Raw genomic sequence first — 16845 nt, forward strand, 5'->3', positions numbered from 1 at the left:
ATGATGCCATTGTATCCTGTGAAGGCAAGATACAAGTTGGCACCTCCCTGCTCCCTCTTATCTGCTGGCAAGGCCAGGAAGATAGGAACAAAGGAGTTTCCGCTAAGATCCCAGAGCCAGAAGCTGCCACTCCAACGAGAGCTGACTCAACCACTTTGGATTTGAGCTGTCACTCCAAAGACAGCTGACTCGACCACTTTGAAAGCATTGAAAAGGGGCCATCATCACCATGGTCGTAGCCATGGTCGTTGTCAACAGAACAACAACACCTGATGACCCACCACTATTGAAGATCAAAGGCTGAACTACGAACCTCGCTGGATCCATGGTGGTGACTATGTCCCTCTTGCTTCCTATAAAGACTCCTTGCTTCTTCTTTCTTACCTTTTCTATTGCCCTCCTTCCCTTCCCCATTATCCTAATTCATAATAGCGTCCGTCCTCCCCTTCACCATCTCCCTAATTAACATCTGTAACAAACTGGTCAGACCAACATTTGAACCGTTGTTTCTTAATCTCACGCCGGGGATATAGATATTAAAAGAACCTCCTCTCCCTCCTATAAATCGGAGCGAGACACCTCCCCAGGTGCAAGACCCAACGCTCACTCTTGTGAAGAAGACAGTCACCTGAGGAATTTCCTCATATGGACTGAATTGGTACGCTGGTGGGAGGTTTCCCTGTGCACAGGAAGATAGTTAGAGTTATAATGCTGTTAGACATTTGTAAAAATTTTCTTTTTTTTACCAAATCCAGGGAAATTTAACTGGGAATAATTACAGGAGTACAGCTTTAAGACAGTGATATTCAAGCATTGTTTGGAAAGGACCATGTTGGAGTTCAGATTTAAAATCATGGCTTATAAATGTCATGATATAAATATGATAATGACAATGACATAACTGTTCCTTTGTGATCCCCATTCCCAGGCTCATCACTGCTTAAATGGTCATCTCTGACATTCCACACATGATCTACAGAGGCGTGTTCCCATCTCAAGAAATTTTCTGCTCGTGATCTCTCTTCCCTTGTGATGCATGATGTATGAATCATTTCAGTAAAAAGCTCTCCTAGTTCTACTGTTAAATCCAATATCAATTTTCTTCTTCTCCTCTCCCCATCACTATTTTTTCTTTTTTTTTTTCCCTTCCTGTTCTTCTTTTCTTCCTTTTGTTTTCTTTTTCTTTTTCCTTTTTCTTTCCTCTTTCCCTCTTTCTTTTTCCTTTCCCTTTTTCCTTTTGTTTTTCTTTTCCACATGAAAATGCATCTTCAGATTCCAGTACTGTACAATGAAAAGCATGACTGATGGCAGAATTAGAAGACATTTATTACTGTAATTACAATGTTTCCTGAAGGTTTCAGTAAGTTGTTCCAGCCTTAGCTTAGTTACAGTGCCTCTGTCAATATGCAATCTGTATTGACTCATGCCTAGGTTACATTGCATAATGCTGACTGCATCAGTCTTCCCATAAAGTCTGGCTTCTCTATTGATACATTTGATTTTTGCTGACAACGCAATGATCAAAACTTGCTGAGATTTTCACTCTCTATAAATGCATAAATATTACTATCCTGGAAGGACAAATGGCAGTGTCCTGTTGGGTTAACTGCTTGCTTTCATTTGCCTTTCTTTTTGTTTCAAATCCGAAAATGAAATTGAACAATAACAAATATACAAATCCAAACGGTTGTGACTAAATGAACTGTCCGGTTATTTTCACATGTTGGGTTTTTCAGCCGTACTTTGCTAACTGCTTTGTTTTTAGTCTTGTGCAGAAAGACCAGCATACGTTAGAAAATCTTGCCTGTAGAAATCAGATGGTAAGTAATGTGTTGTAAGAATTTCCCTGAAAGCACATTTTGGGGTCTGATGAGCAATACAATGTCCTTCCCCAGAAGCACCATAAAGTATGGGCTTTAAGTCTGTAATTCTTTTAAGTTTGTAATTCTGTATATCTCCCCTTCTTCTTTTTTTTTTTTTCTTTTTTTTTTTTCTTTTTTTTTTTTCTTCACTGCATCAACTAATGATACTGTGCTGTGGCTGAAGTTCTTGGATGACAAAATGTTACTCAGCATGATGGGATCCTCTGATTGATGATTAACTTGCCCTAACAATGGATTAGGGACCCTAGAGATATGTCATGCTCAGGACAGAGATCCTAAACACTTCTCTTGCAAGATATTTATGCTATCCTTCTTATAGGATAGCAGAAATTGTAATCAGAAACCTAGTTTGTTCTAAAAAGAACTTTGAGACAAGCGAAGGATAATCAAAGTGACAGACTTTACATGTAACAGCTATTTGAGTAAGTAGCTATTTATTTCCATATTATGACATGAAACAAGTGGATGAGCATAAATAATTTATGCAGTGAATGTGCAATTGCACATTCTTTTAATAATAGTTAACTACAGTATTAACTTAAAATGTCTTACAGGTGTTCACATTCAAAACAAATCAGGCATGGGGTATACCACGAGAGTAGGTGTAAGATCAGTCAGTAGGACTTCTGTATTCATGTGAGTGAAGGTATATTTTCTTTGTTAATGAGATATATTAATCTTAGACTTGGGTGGCTCAAGTCTTTTTGAGAACCAAGAAGCACGGTTTAAAAGACTGTGAAGGAAGACAAGAATTTATAAGTAGGATTCCTATATTCACTGAACTTGTAATACAGGACTTCAGACCAACCAAGGCTTAATGTGGTGCATAAAGAGAGTAAAATCCTATTCCAACTCAAGTTAATGGCAAAGGCACAGTCATATATTTTACCATAATTTGTCTTGTGTTCCCGAAATGTGATGTGAAGTGTGCTGTAGAGAAAAGATTTCTCCTGGTAAAAATTAATTCTTTATGATTATGATATAGAAGTCCCAAATAGGAGTCAATTAACTACCTCTTTTAAAGTTTCTTTATGACACGAAGGCTGGGAATTCACTGCAGTTCAGACACAGAAATTTGTGGTATGTATAGATTTCATCTGGAATTTAATCTTCTATTTTCAAAAATATAATGACAAGCACACTGAAAATGGAGAAGGGACTTTATGGAGCATTTTGTACCTTCTTTTTATAATGTTGGCTGTTCTTTGAACCTCAAGAGTACAGCCATTTGGCATTGCCTGTTGATGAAGTAATAAAATTCACATTCCATATGGGAGAGTGACATTTTAAAGTACAAACTACTTGGAAGAATGCAAAATAGTTAGGAGAAACATAGTTTATCTTAGGTTAATTCCTTATTAACAAACAAATGAAAGTTACAGAAATAGACTTCCCAGTTAAATCATTGAATGTACACAATGTGAAACTTTTTTTTTTTTTTTTTTTTTTTAATAATAAAGCATAATCTCAACACTAAGAGTTTCTACTTATTAGTATACTGCAGTATCCAATTTACATATAAAGAGCCAGGTAACCTTGGCAATGTCACTTTGATTGCTGACAGTTTACATTTTCCTGGTCGATTATCAAGTTAAACTATTTGAACACACATCAGTTCACTGTAATACTGTTAACTTTCAATGTGATAAACTCACTCAGCAAATTCTTCTTTTCAAGGAATGTTTTCAGCCAGAAAGAACACCTGCATACACAGGCTCAATTTATAGGACATAAAACTACCTGAGAAAGTCCAGTCTTTGGGAAGATGGAGTGAGATTTATGCATTATTTTTTATTATTTTTAGCGGCCAATTCCCTCATATGTTTATGCAATCATTAATGGCTATACTGGTCTGTAACTGCTATTATTTCAAAATCTAACATCAGGAATAGATTAATTTGAACTGCCAAACATTTGCAGTCCTTTTCTCTGTTTGCCCATGTCTTGAGAAAGTACGGTTAAGTTGAAGAGTGAAAAAATTTGGTTTTGCAGTAAGAGAAGGGAGATCTGGACAAGTTTTAGTTTTTTTGTTTTTTTTTGTTTTTTTTTTTTTTGTTCAGAAAAAAAATCTGTGAAACACTTTCCACAACTCACTGTATAGTTCTTCTTCAAGGTGTACCAAAAGTAGAAACTATAGTTCTACTTAGAATTTGTATTATACTACAGCAAATGGATTTTAATCTCTTCAACCTCAACATACAAAATACTATTTTTCAACCTAGTCATCACCATTAGTTCTGCATTTTTGCCAGCAATGAATAAGAGCCTCCATGCCACACTCACATAAATCTGCATGGCTCTTCAGAAAGTGGCTTTTATTTTTACATGGCCACTGCCACTGCTGAAATGCACCACCCACCACCTCATCGTGCTGCCTCCATAAATGTTCATCAAATGTCAGTGAATGTCAATGGGTGCCATTTTTTCCACATGGAGGAATTCAGTTCCACACCTTTGCTTCACCTGCACATCCACATCAGATGCCCTTCTGTCAGACTGCCCCTCTGCTGTCATCTGTCTGATAACAAAATGTAATAGGATACTGGAACGAAGATTCAACTTTTATTGCCATACAACCAACATCCACCTCAGATGCTATGGGCCAACAACATAAAATAGGAGACACTACTTTTGGAGCAGACAAATATGTATTTTATATATATATTTCACCTTGGAAAAACACAAGCATTTCTGGAGATTGCCTATAGCCATAAAATGAAGCTGGGATTTAGTCTTCAAATGCTAATTATGTGCATGCACAAGCATTCCTAGGTGAGAGAGATGCAAAATGAATGCTTATACACATCAGTTTTATTTATGAAAATGGACCAACAGCCAGACAACAGTGTCAGAATCACCAGAAAGCAAATATGACTGGGGTACATTTTGGGGTATTTTGATATTGGGGTACATTTGCAACAGTAGACCTGGTAGGAGTCAAAGTTAAAGATTAGGCTGAATGAGGTTTCTGTCTCTGAGAGCTGGCCTTGTCAGGATCCTCATAGCTGGCTGACGTGAGGAACAGATGTCATTGCTAGAGGAAGATCATTTGACTATGCATACCTCATCCATCTTGGTGATTCCTGTCTTAATACAACCAGGATTTCAAACTGCAGTCATCTGCTCTGTTGATCTCTTAGATACAGTACAGTTTTTTTCAATCACAGAGTTAAATAGATCAATTTATGCCCGTGACAGGGGGCAGTAGGCCCCTGCCCTCCCCACCCCCCGCCTGGCCCCACAAAATGGGAAGGAAAGAAGGGAGGAAAAAAAAAAACAGCGGCAACAATCTATGGAGGTAAACTTATTTTACTATGATATCGGAATGCAAAATAACACAATATAATACAATCTAATTGAAATTGAGATTAATAAATCAAATAAGATAGGAGAGAGATTTCCTGAGACCGAGTCAAACCTGAAAAGCTTGGAACGACTAGGAAAGCACCCTCCAGCACCCACTGCCAGGCAGTAAGAGACCGTCCCCCCCGGAAGGGTCAGATCCCATGACTTCCGTAATGTATAGGGATAGGTACGTAGAATTAGAGAATTAACACTAATTCCAGTACATGATGTTTTGATGTGGGATACTGAAAATCAAAAAAACATAAAACCATGACAACTGTTGTCATTTTTTGTTTGAATTGCTCACATCTTCTTAAATTTCCTGTGTCATAGTATGACTCATAACAGCAGTTATGTTAAATCTTATAAATCCTATTTATAAGCAGACGAAAATGAAGTATACTTATGGTTATAACCAAAGTTTACTCCTCTTTAGTGCATATTTGAAACTGTAGTCCTTGAGGAATCTATTTGCTGATCTTCAGATGTTTCATGCTCATTATTGCTTAGAACCAGATTTTAAATTCCATAACTTCTAAAGCTTCTCAATTGTCATAGTCTCCAGAAAACTTTAAGCATAAAGAGAACCATTCACATGTTGAAAATAGATGTGATCCAGTCAGTGGAAAACAAGCTACAACTGGGGCTTTTTGAAATTAATGACAGGATGAAAAAAAGATACTTGAGATTCTTTGGTAGCTTGTGCAACAGTATGGTTTTTTTTTTTTCCTTTTTAATGAAGGGAAAAATTAAGAGAAAAAAAACATCAGTTTCAGTCACCCATCCTCATGCTCAATGTTAGTACTATAACATCCCTCAGGTGGGCATGACAGTAAAATAAAACTAACTGTTGTCATTTAGTATCCTTCCTTTACCTCATATTTAAGGCTAGATTGAACTACAGCAGCAGATGCTATTTCTGCTGCTATTAGAAATAAAAGCACAGTGTTGAAATTAGAGAGGAATGCTATAAGGTAAAGGGAATATACTTCCAATTTCCCATGTGTATAACAAATATATGGAATTAGCCTAGTTCTAGTATTTGTATCTTCTTGGTGGAAACAAACACTCAGTATTAATTCAGAAGTCAAAGATCAAGAAAGACGTTTAAGCACTCAGAAAGTCTACTTTTGCTTCCAATCACAGGGAAAGCAATACATGAACAGGAACAAGAAAGGAGGGGGAAAGATGAAGGAAGTTCCTCGAGTCATGCAATAATTATATATATATTTTTAAAAGCAATGTGCCCAGAATTCTGAAATCTGTTTATACAGGCAATTCTCTGTATGTGTCAGCATATCTATAAGATTTGTCTATTGAGTCATGAAAAGAAAATGAGTTGCTTGTGCCATGAGCAGTTCCATTAGTCAGTGATAGTGTGGAATTATCCCTGAAGAAGTAGTACCATCCTTAAAAAGGCAGTTTGATACAGTGAAACTTTTGTCAGCTCTAATTTCTGTGAATTGTAAAGAGAAACATGCAAAGATTTCATCATTATGCCTAGAGTAAAGCACAGAAACACATTCTAGAATTGTTTATTTACAATTTCTGTCCAAATGAATTTAAACCTGTCTCAGTTTTTGGTAGAACTTCTTCAGTTCATGTTTTGCACTATTAGTCCTGCACTAGATATGTATGCACACTTTGGCAGTCAAAGAAAGGCACCATAACCTATTAAAAAAAAAAAAAGAAAAAAAAGAAGAAGAAAGAAAAAAAGAAAATACTGCAGATGTAGCAATGTGTACACAGTTAATCTCTAACATAAATCTTACTTACTGATGCGGAACTCCAAATGAAATTCTGTTCATTTGGAAGATAATTAGCAGACAGTTCAAGGTTCTGTCAAGGCTCCTTTTTTTTCCTCTCTCAAAGACTGTAACTACAGAATGTGAGTTACAGTCACACTGAAACAAATGAAGCAAAAATGTTGTATTAAATTAGTAACATATCACTGTTTTCAGTTGGTTTATCAGTCACTGCATATCTTGAAAGCTATTATAACATTAAGGCAAATATTACAGAGGTTACTGTGGGCTGTAGTGAACTGGAACTCTGCACCTGTAATTTGCACCAGCAACAGCAAACCTGACTGCCAGATGGCTGACATTTACTAGTACAAATGTCCTTGCCTGCTGTGTTGACAACTTACTGGTGTACTTAGAATATACGTTTACTATTATAGATCAAATCATAGTTTTACCAACATATATTTGCCTCGATCCCCAGACTACAATTTAGTTAATTCTTGTTGTTTTAGTGCAAACACTATTCAATCAAGAGAAATCTTAAAACAAGTTAAAGATTCTCTTACTTTGCAAATGGCCTCACCTGTCCTTTTTCTCAAAAAACTGAGTGCCATCAACAAGCTGATATTATACGATTTAATTTCCACAGTGGAACTGAAGAGCCTACATGTCTTTTAAGCAATCAGAATTATTTCAGTATTGGATAACTATAACTCTAGTACACAGCACTTATTAAGTCTCTTTATCTACAGCTGATGGACAGCTTCTGAATCACCAGAAAAACGTTCAGGCTCCAGGGCAATGCTATACTTAAAAAAATAAAACAGGAGTCAGACGTGTATACACACAAGTACATCAGAACATATTTCTCAATGCTTGCAAAGCAAGAACTAAATTTATTTCACCTGCACTATTTCTGCATTTGTGTTTCCCTTGCACAACTGATCATTAAAGATTACTTAAAGAGTACTCCCTCAAAAAGTATTTTAGTATAGCATGTCTGATGCCCTCAGTGTATTTCTTGATAATTCAGATTCTGTATTTGCCAGGACGAGTTTCACCTAGAATATGGTTACGTACCTTGTAGCTTAACAAGGTCATGTTTACACACAGTTACTGTGAGAATGTGAGAAGAAGAAATAAGTATCTTCATATTTACAACACTTCACCTAAGAAAAGATCTTTGTAGGCTTGAAGGAAAAGTATTAAAAACTCCTTGGTATGCTCTAATTCTGCTCAACTGTTTCCTTTTTTTCTATGATGCCCTCCTTTTTTTTTTTTTACCTCCAGAGATTGTTCCTAAGATTTTTTCCTAACTTTTCAAAAGACAAAAAAATGTGTTATATCAGTGCAGGAAAATATCATGTTCACGAAGCAATATTAATTAATTAATATTTAAGCAATATTAAATAGATGTTGAAATGTTAAAAGCACAGTTTGTCATTAGAATTGTCATTATAAAGTTATATAAATCTACAGAATGAAAATGTTTGGAAATCTCAGTCTCTATAGACTTTATGAAAATGAAAGAATTTAATTTCAAGGATTGTATTACTGGGAATTATTTATTCTAAACATTTGCAGCATTTTTCCCTTTCACAGGCATTTAATTATATTATGTTTCTGATACTATTTAATTGTGGAAAGAAACTGGTGAAAGGAATGACAACCAGTCCAATTTTTTGCTCAAGGTAAAACTTCTGCTAATGCTAATGTTTTTGGAATCTCATCAAGCAAATTCTTTATAAACATTGTGACAGTAGGATAAATAATGAGTTATCACTTAAAATGTGCATAAAATCCCTATTTGATGCTCACAATAAAGCATGACTTAAAGGAGACAAGTTGATGAAACAACAGCTGCTGTGCACCCTTATTTAGCATGTTTTTTTTTTTTTTTTTTTGTAGATAGAATGCACTGGGATACTTCTGTTTTCAGAAATTACTGCTTCAATTTGTGCTTCCACTTGTTCATACCGAGATAGTGAAATGCCAGTAATACATAAGGAGATGTCACATAAGACCCTTAGGTCTATTTAATGTTTTCAAAGTTAAAATCCAACTGGCAATTAATGAAATATTATGTGAATAAAAGCAAAGATTTGAAAGTGGGCTTTTTTCCTTGTTTTATGTTCTCCTTTGACAACTGTCATGTTTTCCTTCAGCATAAAAAACAATAATATATATATATGTACATTTTGCCAAAGAAACACCAGTTTATGTATTAAATCACAATTATACTCAAGGCAATAGATGCTTGCAAACACAATTCTTCTTCTGCAATCCATATTCCTTCTGGGTCTGAAAGCATCCACCAGCTATGCATGAATAGCCCATGGTTTCTTGGCATTTTTATTATGTGAATTAGTGAGTTATTAATTCCCTAATAATCACACAAAGGAAGAACTTTGATGTTGACAAGAGATATCAAAAACAAAATTCCAAAGTGGGAACTTTTTTCCCTTTTGATGGAACAGCATCTGTAGCTATGCAATTCTTCATCATACTGCATTGTATTAGCAAAACGTGGTCCAGATCATGATACCAAATTTTCTGTTTGTTTTTTTTTTTTTTTTTAGACAAAATACAGATATATAGAAAAAATCCAAGCTGATTTTCTGATAGAGCTTTGTATTGATTTTTTTGGACACAGCCACATTAAATGAATCAGGTGGCATTTTCTCTGTTTCCTGACTATCACTATCATACAGGAAGAGGGAGAGCAGAAAAAGCTTTTTTTTCATCTTTCAAAGCAGTAAAGCTATAGTTTTTCCATACACATCACACCCTTTAAAAAAATCAATAAATAATATGAATAATTACTACTACTACTACTACTACTAATAATAATAATAATAATAATAAATATGGCAGAACAACTTACCTAGTCTCATTCTTAATCTCTGCATTTCTGTAGTTTCTCCTTCACTGTGAACCTTCTATTGTTAGTGAATGCTTATTAGTGGTTTTACCACTTCTTCACTGATGATCAGCTACTGCAAATATACTCACTGATGCTCCTTTCCTAAAGAATGTGATATAAAAGAAAACTCCTGCTAGGATTTTTTTTTTAATTATTTTTAATTTTTTTTTTTCAGTAATATTGTTCACTTTCTGTTAGCTGGTGTGAACTAATAATGCAGATAACAATTAAGCATAATACATGAGGTTGAAGTGGTGAGGATTATTTTTTCAAAACTGTTCCTATCAAATCAAAATATGATTTCTGTAAGTTGTCAATCTGCTAGCAGTTTATGAAAAAGCAGCTTTCTCAGAAATGTCATACATCCTGTTACACATTTTACACATAGTCTTGCTTGAGTAGGATCCATTTGGGGCATACTTAAGAAAAGTTGACTGTAAATTATCATTTAATCTTAGTTCAAAAATAAGATTTGAAGACACTGTTTCAGTAGATAACTTTTCACTTGATCAGTTTCACTTTAAAATATTTTGCATTCTTTGCTTAAAGTAATTAAAGAACTTCCTGCTTGCCTTCTCAATTACAATGTGTACTTTATTGGCTTCATAACAGTAGTTAGGAAAAGCAAATCATGTATACATAAATTTTCATTGTTATTTTTATGCAAAACTTTTTTGTTGCTTAACAGTTTGTATCACAATAAGCTTTCCATCTTATTTGTTGATCACATTTTGTAATGTTTTCACTTAAGTTCTGTTATCTCACATGGTAACAAAAAAATAATCTGAGCAGTGTTACCATTGCATTTATTGCATCTGTTTGTTTTTCATGTTGATAACTAAAAGTACTTTCACAGTGTAAGTCAATTTTACTCTTCCACCCTTCGCTCAACCAGCTCAGGATGTGAAAGAACATGTCTCAGGCTGCAAGTTTCACAGGCATTTCATTGCACATCTGAAATCTTTTTTCCAGGTTTATTTTATTCCTCATATGTCAGTGTGAGTCCCCAGGTTGAGTTAAGTTTATCACATCTGGCCATTATTGCTCTGAAGTGATTCACCTTGCTGTTTTAAAACGTGTTATTGTCAAGTGTATGTGGACAGAAGCAGTCTTATGGTGGGAAAGATTTAATTTAGAAAAATCGGTTTGTGTTTATTTTTTGTTTTTGAAAATTCCAACTTTTCTTCTTTCTATATAAAGGACTGATTTTGTTGTTATTGTTCTTGTTTTCTTTTTTCTTTTCTCTAGAATAGGGATATTTCATATTTCCTTTCTGGGAATTTACAGTCTGTTGGAAAATAAAACTGCATAAAAATGGTTTTTTTTTTTCTTTTTTTTTTGTCTCAGAGAAGATAAACAAAAGCTGAGATAGAAGGAGAAGCTAGAATTAGAAAGTAAAAAGTAGAGGAAAAAATAAATAAAAGGAAATGAAAATAATTTTTTAAAAAAAACAAACACAAAAACAACATTTGAAAGCAAAATTTGAAATGAAAGTGAACAAATATAATTTCTTTGGAGTGGAATGAGCATGCATTTTATCATAATTTAGAAATAATTCTGTGTCATTTCCTACACCTTCTAAATAACAGTCGATATTTTAGAACAAAAAGATGTTGGCAGGTTAAAATCTGTATTTTGGTTAAATATGATGAGTATACTATGACATTTCTATTATAACTTACACTCAGAAGGTATGTCACAGAGCTGTGCCAGGATCAGGAAAAGGTTTTTCACTGGAAAGTGGTTGGGCACTGGAGTCTCCTCAGGACAGTGGTCATAACTTCAAACTGCTCCAGGAGTTCCAGGAGTATTTGGACAATACCCTCAGACATGGAATTTGGTTTTGAGTGCTCATGTGAGGAGCCCAGAGTTGTATTTGATGACCTTCGTGAGTCCCTTCCACCTTGGGACATTTTGTTATTATATGCATACTACATGATTTTATAACTACTAAAACTCCATAAGAACTTGTAAATTTCTCCACAGTTTAAACTAGGTACATTTCTTCTTGGTTGAGACTTGTATTTCTATTCTGGTTTATTTTAGTGAAGACTCCAAGTATTGCTCCATACATTTAGCAAATAAGACTATTTTTTGTCTTAAGCTTTTTCTTCTGATCAGCTTTTCTTGACCAGAAAACACCGGCTTGTTAAATCCAGACCTGTTTTTAGTACCTATGCAACACTGCATTTGTCTCATTTATTCAACTGGCTAAGAAGAAAGAACTGTTTTAACAAGGAGGTCGTGCAAAATTTACTTCAAGGAGCAGAGATTTCCTTGTGGCTATGGAAAAAGAAGTTGTACATTCCTCATTTTATTTAGCTATGCATAGGCTCTCTCTCCCAGGTGACCTGACACAGACCCAGTCAACACCATCCATAATGAAAATCAATCACACCAAGTCACTAAGCAGTGACTCCATCTTCTTTAAAAATGCACAAGTTTTCAAAAAACAAGGATGCAGAGACTGATTAATTTGCTATTTGTCTTGGACACTGCACAAGTTGCGTTAAGAAGTTGCCTTGACTTTTTGTCCTCAAAGGATGGACAAAGATCAAAGCCTCAAAGATTACCATGTTCTTCCCCTGCCACACAACCTCCCCCCTCTCCCCCCCCACAAAAAAACAGGTATCTAAAAGGCATCTATATAATGCAGAATACATACATGAGCCACAGCGTGACAGTTTTGTAAAATCTGTTTGTGTAGTATCCTAGACCACACTGCACTGCAGCCAAATTTTTATTGATCAAGATTTGCAAATTACAGAGTTTGAGGTAGTAAAGAACATATCTGTGTACAGTAATTGAAGTGCATACCCAGAAATATACCAGTCAAATGTTATTTAGAAATAGTAACCAGCTCAGATTCAGACCTAGTGCTAAAGACAATTTTAAGGATGAGATTTTCAAAACAGTAAACACTGGACGTCTATGGTGCTTATGTGCTTAAATATTATAGGCTCCCAAAACAGCTAAAATCCAAACCAAATAATGACTTCACTATTTGATCACAATCTTCCAAATGGGGATGCTGCACATTATCTTTCATTTCGGAGAAGATCATCTGAGGTATCTGCAATGGTGCACAACAAATATTCAGAGGAAACCGCATGAAAGATAAGAGTACTGATTGCAAAAGCTTCTGTGGCAGTTTATTCTTCCAAGATATGAAACTAATTCTTAAATCTATTGTTCAGATTTAATGTACTATATTCAGAAAAGCCCTGCCTTCAGCAAGATTACTTCACATCTTTTAGTAAGTTACTTTGACTTATCACTTGACAATTGAATAAAGAGATCCATAAGGACTTTCGGGGGTAGGCATGCAAGATGTTTAAGTAGAAAAATACTTGCAATACCAAAAGAAGGCATTAGCAAAAGACATTGGTTATGGATCGTAAATGGAAAGAATTCAGTGCTGAGAACAGAAAACGTTGCTCTTATTTTGCATTGTTGCTTAGTCCAATAAACAATGATAGTTTGCCTTTTCTTTTTCTTCCTAGAATAAGGGAAAGAATAAAATAAATTCAAACAGATAGGAAAAAGGGTAACCTGTTCCAGTGCTTCACCACCCTCTGGATGAAAAAATTCCTCCTAATATATAACCTGAACCTCCCCTGTTTCAGTTTAATACCATTGCCCCTTTTTCTATCCCGATCAGTCCACGTAAACAGCCGTTCCATTTCCTGTTTATATGCTCCCTCCAAGCATTGGAAGGCCACAGTGAGCTCCCCCGGCGCCTTCTCTTCTTGCTCCCTTGAATATCTTTGGCCTTTCTAGTCAATTGCATCCCATCTGATGTCAGCATTCCCCATTTCTCAAATCTAGGCCCCAGGTCATTTCATCCAAATGCGAGTGTGACACCATCCTCGAGTCCATTCACTAAACCTATCTATCCTCCTTCTTTTATCTGGATCCCAGTCTCCAACTAGGAGAACACTACTTGCGCCCCTTATCCCTTCAGTACTCTTCCCAGAGCCCTGAAGTCCCTTTTGATCACCCCAAGGCTTGGGGTAAACCTCAGGGTTTTGCCAGCCTGATGAATTGAGCTTTAAACAAACATGGTGAGAAAGTGGAGGTCAGGGTGTTAAGTACATGGGAAGATAAATGAGAAAGCCCTCAGAAATGATAAGACAGGTGAAAAGAAATTCCACTTTGAGTGCTGAAAAATTTGCATTGCCCAGATGACAAGTAGTTGGAGACAGAGTTGTGTGAATTGGTTTAGAGTTCTGTGGCACTGCTGGAGTAACAGACATGATGCTACTGTTCATGTGACTGCTGTCTTGTGATGGAGGAATACAGACTGAATATAGAGAGGGAAAGAGATATCTGTCCTTCATGTTGAGTTGAAACTCAGGCATGTAGGGCTTTGCCAATGAGAGCAGTTGCCCAGATGAGAGATTGGTAAGGGTGACAATGCAATTATGGTGAGAAAATTGATTAAATTTCCTTGTCATGGAGTTATCTAGATCAATCTGATCAATTTGTGCCTGTGACGGGGGCAGCAGGCCCATAGGCCCCCTAACCCAAAAATGGGAAGGGAAAAAGGGAGGGGTAGGGAGATGGGAGCTGCCCCAAAAACAGAGCAGTGGCAACAATTTGAGGAGGAAGTCTTAATTTTACTAAACACGATACTGGAATGCAAGATAACACAATTTATTACAATATAATTGAAATTGAGGTTAATAAATCAAATAAATGAGAAAGAGGGTGTCCAAAACTGAAAGGCCTGCTTTGAATTGAAGGTGCACAGCTGGGGAGCACCCACACACACTGCCAAGCAGCGAGCGAGGTCCTGTGACTTCCTCCTGTGACTTATCTTCCTCTCTGAAGGTGAAGTCTCTTGGGATATGTAGTTCTTCTCTTCTGAGAACCAGGTGCCTGGAAACTTGTCAGTCCATGGGACTGGAATATGAACTCTTTAATTACCTGTTCCTTAGATGATGTTATGACATGGAATATAAAAAATTTATAAAACCATGACACTCCTGTACATTATTTGCTAAAGACTGGATCTTCTGTGAAGGTTAGAGCCTCATATAACCCCCTAGAAGAGTGTGTCACAACACTCTAGGAATTTGAAGAGGATATTGGGGATGACTTCTTACCAATGAGTATGATACATGATACTTAAAGTAGCACAGAAGAAGGAAAAAAAAAAAAAAAAAGACAAAAAAAAGACAAAAAAAAAAGAAAAGAAAACCAAGAGGAAAAAACTACAAAGGACAAGCTGCCAGCATGGAATTTAGAACCTGGGTATGTGGCAGTGATGTTACAGGAGGTAAAGCTCAGCTAGAACCACGACTGGCAGCAGTCATCAAAGGTAGCTAGAAGAGCTTCTGTCCATAAGTTAGCAGTGAAAGAAGAAAGAACAGTGTGAGTCCCTTGCTAAATAGGCAGGTGATGTAGTTACAGTGAATATAAGTAATGGTGAGATTGTCTATGTTTTCATTCTCTGAGTCTTCTTGAGAGTCTCGCAGATCTCTGTGCCTAAAAGGTTTTTTAGAAGGAAAGGAATTACTGAGAGTAGAAAAGGACTGAATCAAGGGTATCTTGAGAAATCTTGACCCTTAGAGTTCATGAGACCTGACAAGTTGCAATCTGGTTGCTGAAAGAGCTTGTTGAAAGGCACTTCTGGAGAAATGACTGAAGTACCACATCATCTTCAAGAATGTTAAGGTAAATAATTGAAAAACTTAACAGTAGTTATCTTTGTTTCAGTTCCTAGGAAAATCAGGGTGCACTGAAGCCTCTTTGAAGCATTTCTAGGCACTTGAAGAAGAGTGTGTTTGGAAATGGCAATAGAACCATCCTGATTTACTTCACTTCTGTTGTGATGAAATGATTAGACCTATGGATATGCACAGAACAATGAATGTCACTTACCTTGACTTTGGCAAGATTCTTGACATGATCTCCCACAGTATTTCTAAAATCATTACTGGATGGGTGTAAAACTTTCTGATTTGTCAGGCTCAAGGATGGTAGTTAACTATTCATATTTTGCTTGATGAAGTTCTCAGTCACATCTGATCACAGGATGCTCTCTGTTTAATACAATTAACTTGAAGGAAGAGGTACTTCCACCAACCTAACAAATGATACAAAGCGTGTGAGAAGAGACTAGTCAATGCTTGTGAGGACAGGGCAGCTATATGGAGAGAGTACGACAGATAAGAGGAAGAAACTGACAAAATTCCTTCTGCAGCTGAGGCAGAAGCACACAGCAGCTCTTTCCTTGGCAAGCAGAGCTCCAGCAGAGATGTAAACAGGGCTGGGAGGAGGTCTGGAGAGAAGATGCTGGGCTCTGTCAAGTGGTGAGCTGTGCATGAGCTATGCATACAGACAGGGAGCAGTGATGAACAACAGTACCCAGCACAGTATGGCCAGCAACCAAGGGAGAGGATTATTCCCAATTACTCAAGAAGAACACATTGAGAATAATGTACTGAGTCTAATGGAAGCACTGATCAGCCAGATCACACTCAGTGGCAGTCATTAAGATTGCTGAGAGCTGGAGCACAAACCCTGTAAAGGAAGAATGAAGGGCTGGGATTTAATCAGCCAGGAGCAGAGAAGGCTTTGGAGCGTGGAGGTGGTAATGGAAAAACTTACTAGTAATCTTCCCATACATGTGAAGACAGTTCCAAAAGGATGCATTTTTATTGGCGCACATCGTGGGACCACAGCAAAGATAGTTAAAATGCTGAAGTGAAAGGTGTTTCTAATGAATAGAAAGCAAAAAAATGAAGAATAATTAAGCAACAGAACAAGTTGCTCAGAATCTATCTCTGGTTGTCCTTGAGACCTGGCTAGAAGAGGTCCTAAGCTCCCTAATCTGAATGCAGTGCTGTTCCTTCATTGACCAAGATGTTTCACAGGAATTCTGTGGACATCCCTTCCATTCTGAACAGTTCTGTGATTTGAACGCTATGATTTCTAGCTATAC

General features: G+C 36.4%; 1 long non-coding RNA gene across 1 annotated transcript; it reads left to right on the forward strand.

The window, feature by feature from the left end:
* Positions 1–212: 212 nt before the first annotated feature.
* LOC149912884 (uncharacterized) lies at positions 213–1947 on the forward strand. Its single transcript, XR_016461406.1, has 3 exons — positions 213–331; positions 929–1041; positions 1766–1947. It is a non-coding gene; the product is annotated as an uncharacterized LOC149912884 (long non-coding RNA).
* Positions 1948–16845: the final 14898 nt, after the last annotated feature.

The sequence above is a fragment of the Phasianus colchicus genome, chromosome Z, assembly GCF_987193195.1.
Source record: "Phasianus colchicus chromosome Z, bPhaCol1.hap1.1, whole genome shotgun sequence".
NCBI classification, from domain to species: Eukaryota; Metazoa; Chordata; class Aves; order Galliformes; family Phasianidae; genus Phasianus; species Phasianus colchicus.